The sequence below is a fragment of the Falco biarmicus genome, chromosome 3 (genome assembly GCF_023638135.1).
Source record: "Falco biarmicus isolate bFalBia1 chromosome 3, bFalBia1.pri, whole genome shotgun sequence".
NCBI classification, from domain to species: Eukaryota; Metazoa; Chordata; class Aves; order Falconiformes; family Falconidae; genus Falco; species Falco biarmicus.
In genome coordinates, this window is record NC_079290.1 from 16,113,058 (window position 1) to 16,124,805 (window position 11,748).

The 11,748-nt window shown below is 39.2% G+C and overlaps 1 long non-coding RNA gene across 1 annotated transcript; it reads left to right on the top strand.

The window, feature by feature from the left end:
* The first annotated feature begins 5,282 nt into the window (after positions 1–5,282).
* LOC130146847 (uncharacterized) lies at positions 5,283–9,449 on the top strand. Its single transcript, XR_008821034.1, has 2 exons — positions 5,283–5,466; positions 9,327–9,449. It is a non-coding gene; the product is annotated as an uncharacterized LOC130146847 (long non-coding RNA).
* Positions 9,450–11,748: the final 2,299 nt, after the last annotated feature.

The window sequence follows — 11,748 nt, forward strand, 5'->3', positions numbered from 1 at the left end:
GTGTGTGACAAAAAGCGTCAGGTTAAACCACCTTTCCTACTAACAACTGCCTGTAATTGATTACAGCCTTGTTTTACAATGTTTAATACACACTATTAGGATTTAAGGAACAGTCAGTGATTCTGAATATCCCATTTGGGATCTCTTTGCCAGAAAGCAAGTGCTTGGTGCTTTCTCTAAAAATGTAGCACCTTTTAAATATCTCAGTTTGGTTACAAAACAGCAAATATCCCCATTCCTTGCTAAACTCAGTCTCAGAAAATATTGGCTGTGGTGTGACAGTTAAGCTGCTTATGATGAAAAAAGTCTGTTCTGTGTTACACTCTTAATGGATTAGCATCTTGTTGGTCAAGGCAACACTTCTCTCTAGTCCTTGATGCCGAAAGGTTAGGTATGAGTGCAGGAGGTCAACTCTGTTACTTTTTATGGAGGCAGAAAATGGCATAAAATGAAAATAATTTCCTGTGAAAGCTGAGGACATTCCTTCATTAGATTTGTTTCCTGTGCTAGGTCATATGGCTTTTTTCCTTTTTTTTTTTTTTTTTTTTTTTTTTTTTTTAACATGCATTTGCTGGTTTCCTGTGCCCCAAGGGCCTTAGTGATCTGCTTTTATGAGACCAGGCCCACCAATGCTGTTTTGTATGGCAAGAATGAATGAACTAAGTGAATCAAAAACATCAGAGGAGAGCTTGATAAGGGACAACAGGTGATATGCATTTGATAGAGGCTAAACCACTCAAGTTATAAAACCCTGACTTATTTACGAAGCCACCTTCTAAATCGCCACTTCACCTCAGTACCTCACAACTACAGGCGACACATCCTCTTCCAGACAGCACCAGCTGGACTTCAAACAGTCCTGGTTAGTCACCTGCCTCTTTTTTCACTGTTGAACATAAAATGTTGAGCAATAATAAGATCCAGAGGTTTTTTTATTTTTTTTTTCACCCTCATAAAAGCTGTTGTTGCCTGGTGGGAAGGAACAGCTGGTCACCTCTTTTCCCAGCTTTGGTGGGATGCAAAGCGAAACTGTGTTCTTCATTCCCACTGCCAGTAGACCTGAATCCCAGAGCAGTCCCAGAAGATACCCTCTGGATACGGCATGAGCTAGACCAATGCCAAGGAAAGAGGTGATACAACATGTCAGATCATGCTGACCAGCTGGTATCTCTGCAATATCACACTGAGAGATTACTTTTTCACAGCTTTTTGTGACTCTAAGGAAAGAACACAGCAAAGGTGAGCAACACCCACCCTCCCCAACCCCACCCCATGTAAACAGGATGATGGAGTTTGAACTGACTGCTACCACTGAGAGACAAAATCTTGTAGTCACAATAAATAGCCTGGTGAAAGTGCCCATTCCTCACCCTGGTATCCCTCAGAAAAGCAAACTGAGTATCAGGATGTATTAGGAAATGAATAAGGAACAAACCAAGAAACATCATATTACTGTAAAATCCATGTACACCAGCATTTTGGTTATGGTGCTCAATTCAGGATGCTTCCTTTCCTCCCCCCACACCTTCAGTAAAGGTGTAGTAGAATCAGGAAAGTTTTCAAGAAGGACAAAAGGGGTTATCAGAGGCATGAAATACCTTCCATATGAGGAAAAAATAAATAGACTGGGATTTTTCAGCCTGGGAGAAAAAAAAAAATGAGTGGAAGGGGATCTGCAAAAGCATGAATGACATGGAGAAGGTGAATAGGAAATTATTGTTCACTGTCTCTTCCAATACAAGAACTAGTACATCAGCCTACCAGGCAGTAAGCTCATAGACCAAAAGCTGATTTTTTTGTCACCCCGATATGAAGAACTCCTTGCGCCCTGGACATTTTGGATGGTGGAAGCTTTCATGGTTTCCAAAAGTGATTGAAAAAAATTATGAGAGGAAAAAGAAATAGAGGAAATGTTATTAAACAGAAAAATACCAGTATCCACCTCAGCTAAATGAGTTGGTCTAACCTGAGTCAGCTGTTTGTTTGTGCCCATACTGTGTTCTCAGAGCGGGGATTATGAGATTTCTTGTAGGTCACCTCTAGATATGGACTATTTTGATTCTGACTGGTTTCTAAGCTCAAAAACCTTTGCTCAGTTCAAGTAAGAATTTTGTCTGAATATGGGCTTATTTAAGACTGGAAAAGACATCCCCAGGAATGTAGGTGGAATGAAATACCCTATCAATGCAAGTGGATGTGGGTAATCTGGAAACCCTGAGTAATTACACCAAGAAGCTGTGTATAAGTCTTCACTGATTTTAGTGCATGAATACACGCAAGGACTGTTTCCTTAGATTTTTTCAATTGACTATGTCAGGCAGATCATACAAAACCCAAGGACTTTGGGAAATGTTTGCCTTATCCATTTTTTCTTGCTCAGTAGGCTAAAAATACGCTGTCTGAAGTAGTGTCTCTGAGGCATTTTTCCTTTTAACTTCAGACACCTTACCCACCATCTGAACTCTTGAACAAAAGCTGCTGTAAAACTCAGATCATTATTCTGTGTCCTACTGTACATTAAGTAAATGTACTTCTTTTTCAAAGAATACAAGACTTGCAGTCTTGTCACTGTTTTTGTTTAGTAGCTCTTTTTCTTTCCTCTGAGTGCTTCAGCATTATACAGAAAATATTTTACAGCAGTGCCTAACGAACAGTTTTCCTTCAGTAATTGTGGTGGACAGGCCATAGGAACATAGGGTGGTCAGAAGCAGAAGAGTCTTTATGTTGTCTGTAGCTGGCAAATAATAAGTGCCCCCACAAGAAATTTTATTATGACAGGTTGTTTTATTACCCAAGGAAGAGGCCTCAAAAGACAATGCATTTTGTTGTTAACAGATGACCTGTTATCCCTACCAGTCCAATTCACATTTCTTTTTGATGGTTGGCTGTTTATGGCATTTTTAGCAGCACTGTGTAATACCCTAATTTTCTAGCATTGTTGTCATAAAAGGAGGTGATGCTGAAGTACAAATTATATCACAAGCTGAACAGGGCACCACAAAAGCAGCAAGAGTTAAAACAAAGTGAAGATATATTAAACCACAAGGAAGATACTGCTATAACGGTGTGGACTGCAGCCTTCCAGAGAGTCTTAAGAGAGGGGCAAAAGAACTAAGTAAACTCATGGCTAAACCAAATATAATTGAAATTATGTGATATTACTATGCATTCCAATGTGTATCAAGAAGAGAGTCCATTCGATGTGAAGCTGACACAAGGCTATAATCCAGGAGATCAATTGTTTGAAAGGGTCTGTTTATGTCTTAGAAGAATGGAATACCACTGGAAAGAGCAGCCAGGGAGATGATGGAACTAGGCTGGGATCTTAAACCATGTGCATCATGGCACACTGCTTTCAGGTCATGAAGGAAAGCATACAAAAGATGCAGACACAGATCTCTATTTAGACATTTAATGCTGGGTAGGGAAGAGTTATCAGGATATAATGAAGAAGACAAATATAGTGGAGCAGTTATTATCCTTCCCAATCCCAGCAGTGGACTTTCAGGCACTTTCTTACCTGGAATTTGCATCTTGACCATAAACAACTGCAAGATGACCTATTTTGCAGGTTTTTGCTAGAGAGCAAATTAGGTTTTTGGCTTTGAAAATGTGGTGTATGAAATTTGTAGCTTTATTACATATTATTGACACAAATAATCTACATGTCAAGCAATCTGAACTTCTCTAAAGATATAATTTCTTGAAAATAACCACTCATATACATCTGTGGATCATGTACATTGTCAGGTAGTTGACCGCAAAAATTCGTTAAAGAACGAATGGTAGTATGAGACAGTACTAGCACATTTAAAAGAGTTGCTTGATGAATACATGGTGCTATAATGTAATATAATTTTAGAAAATGACAGAGCAACCAAAAATTTCAACCATACTTATCAAAATGGGGTCAATTCTCTTGCTTCAGAGCTTATGCTGGATTTTGTCTTTGAGAAGAGCGTTGCCTTTGACAGCTGTTCCATATTCACAGTTGGCGTTTGGAGATAGAGCAGAGTTTCACCAGTTTAATTTTCTGAAGTGTTGTCATGATCTTCCCTTTTGAATTCAGCCTGCATATTCTTGGGGAACTTCCCTTTTTTTAAAAAAAAAATTAATAGATTGTCAATCACTGACAAACCAAGTTTCAATCATTGACAACCCAAGTTTCCTGCAAATTCTCCTAATTCTTTCTGCTGCACAGGTTTTTTTTACTGAATTTTCTGATTTTTTAGTAAAAAATTATTAAAAGCTATAATTACTGGCTGTCACATGGCTATAGTAATTTTATCTGGCCTCTAGAAATGGCCAGCCTGATTCCAAGTCTGAGAGATTTTCTGTCATCTTTTCCGTTAGCCAAGGTGAGTCAATTTTGTGACTATAAGCCCCAACTAGCAGTTTTCAATGCAGTTTATCACTATTTTATAACTCACCCCTTTTTTTTTTCAGTAAGTCACAAAATCCTTTTGGCGAAGTTTCAAGAGGCATCACTTCATGCTTTGAAAGAGTTTATTCTTCTATTAGAACAACAACTTGAAACAAGCATAAAGTTAGTTTTCTGATGTATGGTGCTAGAAATAATCAGGCCTCTTGCATCTGCTTCATCAGCTGGTTTTCTTACAGAGTTGTCAAACACAGGGGAATTCATCAATGAGGTGCAAACTGCTTTCTGCAAGATTTGAGTTCATTGTTAGGTCAGTGATATATGAAGAAAAGCTCATTGCTTTTTCTGAGGAGACATCAGGCATCTCCTTGCCTGAGGTTTTACAAATATTCTTGGATTACTTCAGTTTCATCAGCATATGCACTAATTTGGGCCGTCCATAAACTTGCTGATTTATATTTTTTTAGGCCTTCATCTGAACAGTTACCATTACAATTCAACTATTGTTCAGCTGAATTGTAGCAACATACCTTTTCAGATATGTCTCAATAGTACTTTTCTGGCAAAAATATTGCCCGAGGATGATTTATGCAAGGGAGCTTTTTCTCTCTGTTCTCTGCAGTGAGCACACACTTTGCCTGTGCTAAATTCATGTTTCCCCATTGCGAGACACAGGCTACAACTTCCAGCTTGAATTCAGCTGGATAAGTTTAGCATGTCATTTCTGATGTCATTGCAACCACTGCATCCTGCTGTCAAATAGCTGGATGCTTATTCATGACCTATTTGTGTCTCTCTCTATAGTTGCCACCTTCCCTGGCTAAGTTAATGTGTAGCTAGTAGGAGGGGGACAGAGAAGTATTTTTCAGAAATAAGAGGCAGGACTACAGTGCGAGGAAGGGCTCAGGCCAGAGAGAGGTGATCCTGCCCTTGTGTAAATCCCTCCTTTCCCAAGGCAGCTGCCAAGTCAGAGAGTCCTTCATTTCATCTTGGAGGCTCTCTGCTCCAGGGAAGGAGAACAAATGTAATGGGGATGATGGATCTCAGGGGTGGAGAAGAGTGTTACATGGAGTAACAAGTAAGAGGTATGCTCGTGCTTTTCTTTTAGTGTTACCTTCTTGTTCGAAGGAAACACCGCTGTAGGCTTTGTTTTTACACAGTTACACAGGCTGTAATCTTGAAAGTACCATACGTGTGAAAAAGGTTGTCCCTTTTTTTTGTGTTAGCAGCAGTGTTGCTATCTGTGCATTGCACTGTGAGCCCTCACTTCCTTTACTATGAGGCACTAACTGTTCTGTATTCATCTTCTCCCACCAGTCAGTTCTTTGTAGATCATCTTGCAGAAGGTTTCTGTGCTGCTGTCATGCCCAGACAAGCATTCTCTCTCTGAACTTGTGGTAGGTGAATTTTCCTCAATCGATGGGTCGATGATGTAGGGAAACTGCAACGTGCTGACACATATCCACACACAAAGAATAGATTAAGCATGACACATCAATTATTCCTCATCTACGAGTCCTTTGGTATGCCTCAGAAGGTTGAGAGAATCTGGTAGCCATGGTGGGATTTAGATTTCTGCTCTTAAGCAATTTGCCCACTTCTCATATGAGGCCCCGAAGAAGGGGGAAACAATTTGTTGGAGGGTAAACAATAATTCTACTGTCTACAATAAATGACTCTAGTCAGCAGTGCCAAGGTTCATTCCTGATCCTGTAACGAGAAGTGCTCAAAACTCTGGCAGTGGAAATTTCAAAATGTTATTTTTACCTCAGGCTTGTAAGGAAATGAGGCTTGTTTGATCATACTCTCTGTGTGTGCGTGTGCCTATTTATCCGTCTGACCTTTCCTAATAACGTTTGAGGTCTTTGTCTAATTTCAAGAAAATCTCATGAAGTAGAAATCCCAAGCAATGTTAAATACCAAACAGCTTCAGAAAAGTAAGCAGTTGCATAAAAAAGGAACATTCTTCTGATGTCTCCATCGAGGGAAAGGCAAACATAACTTGCTAGCTATCAGAAAGGGCTGTTGAAAGCCAGGCTATATTAGTTCTTTTCCACCTTGAATGACTGCTTTTAATTCAGTTTTCTTTTACCACTTCACTTTTGCCTATAAGCTTTTTTGCAGCCATCACATGTAAGAGTGATAGCGCACTACAGACACTTAGCCAGGGCACCCCATGGGAAAAAAGCTCAGAGTAGCTCGGTACTACAGATCTCCAGTTTGTGGCAAATGGGAACTTACACCTTCTGGCCTACGTGGCTTACAGTGTTGACATCTCTCTTCTGATTCAGCATCCTAATAGCTTGTCCAAGAAGATAAAACTGGGAAATGCCAATGGAAAGCCATGGCAGGGATGTCAAATTCAAATATTTGAATGTCAGAAGTCAGCCACAGGAAAATATGAGATTTATTATAATATCTCAAGGCTTCATTGTATTTTGCCCTCTTCCACCTGCGATTTGGCATAACACACTGAAAATGAGATATACACTACACACAAACTTGATAACCAGTTGATGTACATATACATGCGTAACAGTTGAACAATTAGGCAGGTGGGATTTGTCCATTATCATTTTTGTCCAAATGTATGAATTTTCATCTAAAACCCCTGGATGTTCCCATTGTAGCAGTTTTGCTTTAGCAGATCTGGAAGGAAATTCCAATAAATTTGTATTAGAAGAATGCCCTTCCATCAAGCATTCTGCTCCATAAAGCCCCCATTTAGCTTACTTCTGATAACTCTTTAATCAGTGCTACACTGACATTGATATCAAGGTCAAATAAACCACATTCATATACTTGGATCGACTTGTAACTTTTAGCGTTAAACAGCAACTAAATTAGTGAAAAATCCTGAAATACAAATATAAACAGAAGTAGCTTATTAACTAGAGCTAAGTAAATCATTACAATACACTGATAAGAAAAGTTAGGGTACTTACTGAAAAGTACAGAAGAGATAGAAGCAATAATACAGGAACTGTTGTAAAAGGGCAGATCTGAAGTATTTAGACAGGTTGAAAGCACATACTACAGAGTAAACATCTACATTTATGATAGTAGTAGGTTTTCTTTGTAGCTAAATTAATCATCTCATGCTTTTTGAAACAGAAACAGTAGAAAAAGTTTCATCACTGGATATTTTAGTTAGCTTTTCTTCTACTGCTATGATGTTTTGCAGGATTTTCAGAAACACTAGAAAAGTGGTATTTAAGTAAAATTCTCCAGAGAGCTTTGAAGCAGCCTAACTATGCTCACTGCAAGCCTAAAGAGCTGTAAATCTGCTGTGTTTTCCTGTCTGGGACTCTCAGAACTGTTGGACAGGGATGTGTGAGCTTTGAGATGAACTAAGCTTCTCAAGGAATGAATATCTTGAGTCTTCTGCTGCACATGAATTTGCTTGGGAAGGGAGTTGGATGGACAAAGCTTCATAGCAATGGTGTAACACCACGTCTGGTACCCAGTGAAAGGGCTTCCTTCATGCCTACCCATAAGATAGTTGATCTGTGTGCTGGAGAAGTAGGTATTTACAGTTATACAGCAGCTGAATCAGATGGACCACAGCCTTTTAAACAGCTTGCTGTCTGTCCAGAAATCTCTGATCAATTTTATGAACCATCAGATTACACTGGGACAAAATTTCCTGGTGGGAATGAGCAACGTGCTTCAGAAGATGTGGCCATTGGACAGTGTTTAGCTCTTGACTTCTGTGGGAAGGGTGGAGCTGAATGCAAGCACCTAGGCCAGCCTCCCCACGGGCCGCATTTCTGTCACACGCTTTTTTTCAGTTTTGTTTTGGACTTGTATCCTCTCACTGTCACTGAGTATAAGGACAAATGGTAAATCCTCCCAATCAGCAACACGATTGCAGAATTGTGTGAAGGCCTCATCAGCAAGTGACCCAGGTGGCAGAAATACACTGTATGCTTATTTCATCTCTGTGGTGACAGCAAGAACCATCTAAAATGGGAAGAGTGGAGAAGAAAAGAGTTGGGAAACTAATTTTTGTCTATAATGAAAGAATAATTTGGAAATCTTCCTGATTTTTATTATATGTCTTTTAAAATCAGGAGAAAAGCATATGGGAAAAGTAGATTTTCTCATTTTAAAAGGACATATTAAAGGTCTGCCAATGAGATAGTATTTTCAGTTTATCAGAATAAAAGGTTTTCATTAACCTGAAATAAATACATTTTTTTACATATTGTTCTGTAAAAGAACTCTGTAAGGTTCTGGGTTTTATCTTTTTCCCCTTTGGTTTGAAAATCCATTTTCTGCCCAGCTATACAAAATAGTCACAAAACAACATTTTCTTTTGCCTGTCAAGCAAATTCTTACTTGTAATTTGACCAATGATATAATAGTCTTTGGTGTCTTGTGGAGACAATGCATAAAATATTTATCATGCACTTAGTATACGTCGCTTATTTCAACTCAGGACCAGTAGGCTCCTCAAACTTTAATTAATTTAGTTCAGAATCCACTGTGGATAAGAAACCAATGGGCAAAGTGGGGCTTAGCAGGTACAGGAATAACCTGAAATGTAGGAGAAGGGTGTCCTGTTCCAACCTGATCTGCTGGGAAGGTTGGACAAGTCTTTTTCTTTCTCCTTGTGCAGACTCTGCCCCAAATCTGGACAACAAAAACATGATGTTGCTTAGTTAGTAAAGTAATTTGAGATTGGTGGATAAAAATGTTACCTAGGAGCTAGATAGTAATAAAAACTATTACTGAATCTCTTTAGGAAATGAGGGAAGTACATGAGTGCCTGTGGTCACAAAGCAGAGCTGAGGTTGGGATTAGAGAGTGAGATTTGTACTTCCTAAACCCCTGTTTCTTTTTTTCTCTTATTTTTAAATCAGACTTTCTTATTTTTTAATATTTTATCATACGTAAATATTTTCTCAGATCATAAAAATAATTCCTTTTTTTTTATTATCAGGTCACACAACCTTCATGTATGATCTTCAAATTCAAGGACTGTGATTTCTTTGTATCTTGAACTATGCTATGAAAGTTAATAATAATACATCCATCAAGAAATAAAATACTGACATCTAGAATATCCGTATCCTGCAATGGTCTGGAGGGTAAATCTGGCAAATGAAACTGAATGCTGCAGCTCAGTAACGGGCCTTGTGGTCCAACTGTGAGTGGAATCTGCATGCATTGATGAGTGAAGCACAGGATGCACCTGGAAGAACAGAAGGACCTGTGTGAGTGGTCTTCTCCTCTAGCGTTTTCATGTGACTTTGCCTCAGGTGACACTAGGAGTCAAGAGGCATTGACATCTCCAGATGGATCTGCCTTTTTTCCTCTCTATAGTCAATGGATAAAAGCAGAGATTCTTCTCAAAGGTGATTCTGAGGAGCAGGTGTCTGATTTAGGTGCCCTGAATTGGCTTCCAGGGATGCTGTTCTGTCTTTGTTGACCAGCGATACAGTTGGGGAAGATGAGCGGGAAGAATAAGCCATCTCTGTTGCCAAAATTCAACAAGCTTCCTTCCTTTTCCCACTTTTCTTGCCTCAGTAACTCAGTTAATTCACACTACTGACACTATCCTTCCTCTTCAACCCCATCCTAAGAATAGACTAAAGAGCTCCTCTGGAAGGTAACATAGCAGAAATTGTAGGTTTAGTGTTCCCAGCATGGCCACTTACTGGAAGTGGCTATGCCAGTGAATGCCCAAAGCAGCATGACCTCTTTGCAAGAAAGCAATGGGTATCTTCAATCATACTGCAACCAGAATTTTGAAAAACCTTTGTAATTTTTTCCCATCTTTATAAGCTGAACTAGTTGATCCAGCTGGTTGGTTTTCCATCTAGACAACACAATATCTTCTCAAAGTAAGTTTGAAAGGACTTGCATTTGATTTCAGTTCAGATCTAACCTCCTGGGAAGGGTCCAAGACAGCCACATGATATAGCTGGCAGTCATCTTCATGCAGCACTCTTGAAGTGTTACCCTTTAAAGGCATGATCAAATCAGCCAGCAAAAAGAAACAGAAGAGAGACAGGTTTTCTTTCCACTGAAACCAGGGATGATTCTAAACGCTGGGAACATCGCATCAATGATCCTTGCTTTGACCCTAGCCTGTGATTTGATATGAATATCTCATTTATTCCTTCCCACAGAGTGGGAATAAGAGATAAAATTTGCAAGCTGGAAAGAAGGTGGTGTGTGGTCTGCCTTTGAAAAAATAAATGAAAACAACTTTTTCTTTTGTTGCAATGAAGATACACTAAAAGACAGAATGTGGCTATATGCCTTATGTGCATACCTTAAATTATTTCTCCCTCTCTTAGTTTTCCCAGATTGAGCATTGGCTTCATGACTTATCTTCTCAGCTTTCCAGAATTTGTGGCGTGTTTCATTTTGTTTAAAAAACTGGGGCAAACCCAGGGAAATGACTTCAGCTGTGTGGTGAGAATTGCTAGCTGCTAACTGAACCACAGAGTACTGCTGGGAAACTGCATGCTTGCATCTGATAACCATTTTATGGGAATGTGTGCTGACCCACAGCTGTGGTTCTCCGCAAAATGCTGGGAGCATGAGTCCTCTTCTACCAAACATACTTCATGGTCTATTCTTAGCCTCTTTTTTTGTAACAGACTTGTTCTGTCCTCAAAATTGAGATTAAGTGGAGGGAGGGAGGGAGGGAGGGAGGGCGGGGAAAAAAATCAATGTTTCTTGTGTTTAATTGTGTCTGTACATGGTTTGTAATTGGAAGTAACTCCACTAACTGCAGGACTGGTATATGTTGGTGTGAGTTGGATAAGGACTGAACTAATTGTATTACTGGTTTCTTCTGCCTCATCTGTAACTTCTGAAGAATGACTGTTAATTTCAGTTATGGCATTTATCAACTCTGATTGTACAAAGGTTCAAGGAAAGAAAATTCTAACCTGTCAATATTCCAGCAATGTTAGGACAGATGTTCCTCAGACTTCCTTCTCCCCAGGACGCACTTTTGTGGATTAAGAAAAATAAATATATATATATATATAATAAAGAATGTTTATGGGTAGTTAATGAGATGGTAGACAACTAAGTAAGAACTCATGTTTGACCTTTCTGGGGCAAAAATTGCGTATTGAGTTTTCCTAGTGGCTTCTCCTCCTGTGTGATTACCAGAAAGACTTCAGTGTTCACAGCTGAAAATGATCTGACACTTCGGTGCTTTGAAATAGATTGAGTCACGAGTTTACTAAATCACACCGAAATGCATTGGGGTGTCAGCTATGGCCCCATAAAAATCCCATCAAGGTTATATTTCTGGGAGAAATCTTCAGCATAAACAGACCTTCCTACCACTTAGCAGGTGTGAAAGAACAAAGCGAAGTGTCACAATTTGAACTTTACTG